The following is an 8304-nucleotide window of genomic DNA, read 5'->3' on the forward strand; positions in this document are numbered from 1 at the left end:
TATTCAAATTGAGGCACATTGCTGCCATCGTCCAGAATGTGTTGGTAATAATTTTTTAAAAATTAGGATGATTCTGTTGTTAATATTACCACTTAGAAGAGTGAGAAGCAGAAGCTGTAAAATCTATATGCTTAAGCCCTGATGTATGAGCAACTCATCCCAATTTTCCAAGGACATTTCCAATTTTAGCACTGAAAACCCCACATCTAGGGATCTGTAGTTCCTGGCCAAACAGGATGGTTGGTCACCTTACTGGAAATAGTGGTGAAAAAGATAAAATTCCTTTCTTTAAAACCTTGCATTTAAGTTTTTAAAACCTTGCATTTAAGTTTTCAAAACCAACAATTAAATATATACAAATATGTAAAATGTGTGGTTCCATGTACAGATAAATGAGTTATGTGGTGAAAAGATAAAAATGCAGGATGACTCAAGATTTTGCTTGTAGCAATAGGGAGTGCTAACTTTGGCTGAGATTAAGAGAAGTAACAAATAATTCCATTTTGATTAAATGTCTAAACTAGTGTCTCAAGTCAGCCTCAAAAAAATGTAGTGCATTAGAAAATTACAAAAGACTTCATTCTATTCTCAGATTTGTCGATAGTCAGCTGTGTGACACTGAATAAGCCACTTAATTTTCCTGAGTCTGAATTTGTTCGCCTTAAATTATAAAAGATGGGAAATTTAATCTTTGTGGTTCTTTCTTGGTCTAAAATTCTAAAATAACCTTCCCAATGAAGATCTAAATTTTTCCAACTTTATCTTCAGACATAATAAACATCATGTCACCTGTTTCTGTGGAGCTGCTACTCAAACAGTTAATAAGTAGAAAATATTGGCCTTTTGCCTTTTGAATAATGTTATTTATTGTTCATCAGAAGTTGTATTGTGAATAGAAACTTATTGTTGTGTCACATTTTACTTGCTGGGAAGGAATATTAGCTAATAATGGAACTGTTTACAGAACAATGCATTTGTACAAAAGAGTTTGCTTTCTCCACAAAGCTGATGAGGGATTTTGAACTAGTTCATTTCCTCCTTATGACTTCTTAAAAAGGCTTTCCAGTTGCTGGGCAATCATTTAAAGAGCAAAGTGAAGTTTATAGCTTTAAATCCCTTGTGGCATATATTGAGGGGGCAAAGAGTTTCTCAGTGGTGGGATCTTTAAAGCCATTTTATACTGCAGTTATCATAAGCAATTATCTCCCTGGTGACTGCTCTTCCAGGGCTTTTTTCACTATACAGACTGACTAAGCCCATGAGCTTTTGAATCCAACAATCAGGTTTGAAACCAGTTCAGTCACTTACTCATTTTGTTGCTGCAGACAGGCGAGTTACTCTTTTTTATGAAACAGTTAATATTTCCCATATCACAGAGTTATTTGAAGCTTAAGTGTGATAATATAGATAAAATGCTAAGTATAATACTTGAAACATACTAGCTGTCCAATAAATGTGTGCTGAAACTACGATTATTTTAAGATCCAAAACTAGTCCTATAGACAAATTAATAATAAAGCAGTGATTTGCCATTTGGCACTACTGAGCAATCTTTTAATATACCTAAGCCAATTTTATCTATTATGCGATGTACTTTTTTTTTTTTTTTGAGACTTAGTCTCACTCTGTCACCCAGGCTGGAGTGCAGTGGCACCATCTTGGCTCACTGTAACCTCTGCCTCCTGGGTTCAATAGATTCTTCTGCCTCAGCATCCCCAGTAGCGGGGACTACAGGCGTGTGCCACCATGCCCTGTATTTTTTTTTACTTTTGTATTTTGTAATTTTTGTATATTTGGAAGAGATGGGGTTTCACCATATTGGCCAGACTGGTCTCGAATTCCTGAACTGGTGATCCTCCTGCCTTGGCCTCCCAAAGTGCTGGGATTACAGGCATGAGCCACCATGTCCAGCCTATGCTAGGTATTTTTAAGTGTCATAAATTTCATCGTGGTCAGTAAGTTGGACCTTGGATTTCACTTATTTCAGATCATAGCTGATTCTTCTAAGTGTTCTTAGATACAATGAAATACCTACTTTTAGTTGGGAGTAAGTGTACATTGAGTAAACATTAAGTGGATGCTAGAACCATAAAATATGTAAACTTTAGATATGTGTTTAACCTAAATAGTTGAAATGAAATATAAAATACAATAGTTTTTAGAAAAAAGTGGGAATGTCATAGAATATAGGTAAAATCAATTCTTTTTTATCTTTGTCTTAATTATGCTAACCTAGTTGTTCCTCAGAAGGAAATTATTTTTACATGAGTCAATTGATTTTATAAGAGAGATAAGTAGTTTTCAAAACCCAAGTTCAAATTCAACATCTTAAACTTTATAAGAGCTTTGCCTTATCTAAGTTTGAAAATTATTGTCTTATAGGCACAAACAATGATTAAACACAAATGAAATAACTCACAAAATTTATTTTATGTTACAGAGTAGAATGCACTCAAACTAGTTTATATTTTATATTGCTTACAAATTGGGTAGAAAAGAAAGTGAAATTTTGAAAATTTAATATCTAAGTTTGTGTTTTAAAGATGTTTAAGCTCTCTATGACCCAATGGTATTGCTTAAGTCTTCAATTCATCACTAACCTTTCCTATTCTACAAAACAAGATTTAGAGTGCCTTCATGTCATATTTCTGTTCCAAGAAGCAAGATATTCTATGGTCACATAAATGCCTTGTTTCCAGAAATATGTAGAATATCTTTTAGAAAATAAATTACTATAGGTATCAGTACAATAATTGAACAATGAAAGAAAGGTTAACATGAAAAAATGCAAAATAAACTAAAAATAATTGAAAGTTCTTATATTGTTAATATTTTTTATATGTGTTAATAGATAAAAGAGCCTACTGCCTTCTTTTTTTCTGATCCTTAGAAATTTCCAACATTTTACTTTTCTTCTACAGAAGGCACATATTTATTAGTGTTTCCATCATTTAAAAAAAAATGGTATGTAACCTCTTGGAAAGTTGTCACTAAAGAGAAATTGTTGGTACATATAAAGGAAATACAATGATATTCAAGGAAATAAAAACTGAATCCTTTTTATGCTTATCGTTTTATCAAGTTTTAAAGGATTTCCATGTCTTCTCAATAAAGTTCTTCAGACACAGACCATTTCTGTGCAAATATGATATCCCTTTATAAATATTCTTGGGATTTCTTGGTATTTTTTACTCGTGCTTGTGAGAGAAAGGGCAGTTAGATTATTGTCAGTTGTGCTTTAGTTTTACCGAAAGTCATATCAAACATAGAATTCAATTAAGTGATCAGCATCTGAAAAAGTAAAAAATAATGTACAAATGTAAATAATTGCATTTGTGATTAGATTGGCATCAATAATGCATGTTATTATTTATTCTTTCAAATACAGTAATGGTGGTAAATAAACAAAGAAGACAACACTCACCTTGAAAGTATCTCAGCTTAGTACAAGTTTTATTAACTCCCAAGGCAAGCATATGTATCAAAACAATCTTTCTAATTAATATGTAATATTCTACATATACATATATTCCCTTTATATGTATTATATACTTACATACTTATTTTTAATTGTAGAATATGTAAAATACTTAAATCTTACATATATGTATTTTTTAACATTTCATTATTTGTAAAACATTTGTTATATATCAAGAACATGACATATGTACACTGTTCTAATGATCATAACATTAAATGGCACGTATTACTATCTTGATTTCTTTTGAGACTTAAAAAATGAGATTTTAGGAAGCCTAAAATTGGGAAGAAAATTCCCAAGTGAACTTCTTGTAGAAATACGTTACGGTTTCCTGAATTTGAAGCACTGTACTCTATTATCTTATGCTAGATTCTTAAGAATTAAATGGCTATATTTGAAGTTTGGCTTATGACAATAGTATTCAGACCTGGAAATTTATCAAAATCACCTGGGGACCTATTAAATATACATTTTCTCTTACACCAATTCAGTTTTAATAAAATCTGACTGTGGAATCGTGGAATATGAAATTTTAAAATGCTCCCCAGGTGACTGTGATGTACAGATAAGTGTGAAAGCCACTCAGTCTAACTTTTTCAAACTCTAATTATTATATTTTATCCAAAATTTGACACCTCAATATATTAAAATACACATACATATAGTCCAAGTAAGAACACTGAATTTGAAACAATGATCACAGCATATATACTTTTTAAATGTAAAATGTAGTATGGTGATAGTGACCAAAAAATTGAAGGAATTTTTTTTTTCTGACTTCATTCACAGTCTCCTGCTAAGGAGAAAAAATAAGGATCTCCAAGAAAAACATCGCTAGGATTTTCATTAGGCAAAGACTCAGATGATAAGTTATTTTTGTTTTACTTATAAAATGCAGCATATGATCAATTTCATTTCCATAGTACAAATACAATATTTACTTTACATAAAGAAATATTTGCAGACAGAAATATAAAGTAAAAAGCTGAGACAGGATTACATTTTCATTAAAAAGAAATTATTTTTTTCCTTTTTATGGACTTACCTACTTTTAAAAATGTTTTCTTTCATTTTTGCTTTTTCATTGAAATAGTTTCACATTTTCTCAAATGTTGCAGAAATAGTAGAAAGACTTCCCATATACTCTTCACCTAACGTTCCCAAATGCAAATCACTTACGCAGCAATGTACAATTATTAAAACTAAGAGATCAAGATCCCTACAATATTATTAACTAAACTACTTTATTTTTATCTCAGCATTTTTTTTTCTGAAATACTTTTTCTGTTGCAGGATCAAAACAAGTCAAACTATTTTCTTTAGATTTTATGTCTGCTTAGTGTTCCCCATTCAATGAATGTTCCATGTTTACTAGTTGTTCTTTTCCTTAATACTTTTGAGAGTATTGGCCAATTATTTTGATAAAAGTTTTTCAGTTTTACTTTATTTTTATGATACAGTCATGTGCCACATAATGAAATTTTGGTCAACAACACACTGCTTATACAACAATGGACAGTGGTCCCATAAGATTATAATGAAGCTGCACTATATAGGTGTACTGTTCAATTATTACACTGTATCTTTACCATATCTTTGAATGTTTATAGACATACATATATGTAAATATGTATATATGTGTATACACACACACACACACACACACAGATACATACTTCCATTGTGTTACAGTCGACTACAGTATTCAGCAGATTGTCCTGCTGTGCAGGTTAGCAGCCTGGAGCAATAGTCTTTACCATATATTGTAGGCGTGTAGTAGGCTATACCATCTAGATTTGTGTAAACATGCTCCTTGATATTCACAGAAAGAAAATCTACCAATGAATGTCTCAAAATATATCTTGGTTGTGAATGCCTGACTGTGTATCTTTTTCATCCTTTTAAATTTAAGCTACATGTATTTTTATATGTTTAATTGGTTTCTTATATTTAACCTGCAGTTGGATCTTGCTTTGGAAGATTGAAAATTTCTTTTAATTGGTACATTCAATTACTTATACTTTAATTATTAATAAATAGTTTAAATCTATCATCTTTTGAATTTCTTGCGAGACAGTTTCAATATTTGTGCTGGTCAAGAAAAATAGACTTGAGTCTGTTATTTCTGAAAATAACTGTGATTCTTAAAAAAGATTATGATTATTCTGTATTTTAGAAATCTCTCTTTATTTTGTTTGTTTGTTTATTTTTGTTTTTTTACTGATAGCCAGACATCTTCTAGAGAAGAATAGAAATTGAGGATAAATACATAATTTTTATGCCTGGAAATAAGCACTTCTTTTCTTCCAGGCTTCTAGGTTATGGATTTGTATAATCTAGTTAACAGTTATTATCATTGTTTAAGCAATCAAATATGTATTTTTAAATACACAAATGAGAAAAATATTTTTATATTTACATTAAATGTATTTCTTGTGCTTTTATTCCAATATATAGATCAGTTTTCCAGCTGAGATCATTTACCTGTTGCCCAAAAAATTAATTTAACATTTTTTTTTAAATTTAACATTTCTTTCACTACCAATTTACTGACAATAGATTCTCTCACCTTCTGTTTGTCTGAAGAGGTCTTTATTTCAAGACTTTTAGTTTTTTAAGATATTTATTTCTTAGTTTAGAAATATAGGCCAAAGTTTTCTTCTACTTCTTTAAAGATGCTTTTCTATTGACTTCACAGGTACATATTTTCTCATAAATTTTCTGCTGAGATAAATTATTTTTGTTCCTTTGAATAAAATGTTATCTCTTTTTATTGGTTCTCTATAACATTTTCTTTTTTACTGGTTTTATGCAATTTAATTACGTTGTGTTTTGGCATTTTCTTTGTTTTTCATCCTTCCTATGGTTCATGAAAGTTTTTTTTGATCTGTGGATTTATAGTTTTCATTAATATTGGAAAATATTTGAATATGATTTCTTCAAATATTTTATTCTTTCCTTCTGTCTGCTCCCTCTTCTTTTTGAACTCCTAATCTATGTGAGACTCTTAATATCATCTCACAAGATACAGAGGTTTGTTTTCCATTTCAATCTTTTCTCTTTCTGTGCTTATTTTGTATTTCTTGTTATGTCTTAAATGCCACTGACACTTTTCCAAAGTGTATAATCTGTCCTAATCGTTTCCAGTAACTCTTTCAGTTCAGTATTGTATTTTTTTATCATTACAAGTTCCTTTGGTTATTTTTATAACTTCTATTTTATACTTATCTTTATTTTCTTTTGACTCTTTAAATGTATATTTAAATATGTCTGCACTTAAGGTAGTTGATAGGTTTTTGGAAACTACAAATTTATGTGAGACTATATAGAACAAAAACACTTTTCATCTCACCAATGTTATGACAAAATTACATTAAATGAAATTATGTTATTCAAGAACCTGCTGTACATTATTTCTCTTAAAGTCACAGTTGTCAATAACCATTTAATGATGCCAAGTAAGAATTTATTGTAAAATATTTAAAATAGCTTTAAACAATGTTTTCCCCCCAAATTAACTCCTTTCACTGGTACCATGTCCCATAAATTGTAGCCCCTCTCTGCCTCCCCAAATACCAGCTCAACATAAGCTAGAATACCATGGTCTATTTGAGTTCCCATTTCCTGCCATAATATCTGGCAACTGCCTTGTAGCAGAAAGCCATGGTTCTCATAGGAATAGCCTTATTTCTATCTTTTTCCTCATGAATCATTACTCTGCACTACGGAGGATAGTTGTTCCATATGATGTGTCCAATTTTCTAATGGTTTATGGTGAGAGAAGTCTCATCAGAGCTGAGTCATTACTTCACCAGTGGAGGTAAAAACCTATAACTTTTGATTAAGTGTATTTATAACTTTACTAAAACCATTAGCAGAATACTTAAATTTTCCTAATCATGTTTTTAAGAGAATATACTTATTTTTATTTTTGTAACCATACTTATTTATTACTCCCCACCCACCCCCCTTTTTCTGAGACAGAGTTTTGCTCTGTCATGCTGGCTGGAGTGCAATGGCATGATCTTGCTGCACTGCAACCTCCGTCTTCCAGGTTCAAGCAATTCTCCTGCCTCAGCCTCCTGAGTAGCTGGGATTACAGGTGCATGCCAATATGCCCAGCTAATTTTTTGTTACTTCCTTCGACAGGTCATCTCTGATGATTTATCTAAAACAATAGACCCTTCAGTTATTCTTTATTTTCTTCAGAGTACTTAGCCCCAACTAGAATTATATTTTAAATTTATTTACTTTCTATTATATGTCAGTCCTACTAGAATATAAGCTCCATGTAGAAAGGGGCTTTTTGTTTCTAATTTTTTTATTGTTAGAGCTCCAGACTGTAGAACAAGGCCTGGTATATAATACATGCTCAGATATTTGTTAGCTGCCGTAAAGATATTATGATAGCTTGCTCATGAAAATAAATGGTTTATGAAATAAAGCAAATGATATTTACCAAGGAAAATAATAAATTCACATAAAGCCAACAGAAAATAAATGAATTACTTTACTTTTAAACATAAAACTATCAAACTGTTTTTTAAAAAATTAAAAAAAGGAAATACTGAACTAAGCAAGTCACTTATCTTAATACTAGCTTTTTTGTTTCTTAAATATCAATTTCAACTGTGTTTTGTAATTTGAATTAGACATGAAAGCAACCATAAATATCAGTGATGAATCATAACTATGGACAGGATTAAAGGGTATATGCCACTTGTTTTTTGTTGTTGTTGTTGTTTTGAGATGGAGTTTTGCTCTTGTAGCCCATGCTGGAGTGCAATGGTGGATCTTGGTTCACTGCAACCTCTGCCTCCCAG

This window comes from Aotus nancymaae, unplaced genomic scaffold (assembly GCF_030222135.1).
Source record: "Aotus nancymaae isolate 86718 unplaced genomic scaffold, 86718_ANA_hifiasm-v0.15.2.pri h1tg000016l, whole genome shotgun sequence".
NCBI classification, from domain to species: Eukaryota; Metazoa; Chordata; class Mammalia; order Primates; family Aotidae; genus Aotus; species Aotus nancymaae.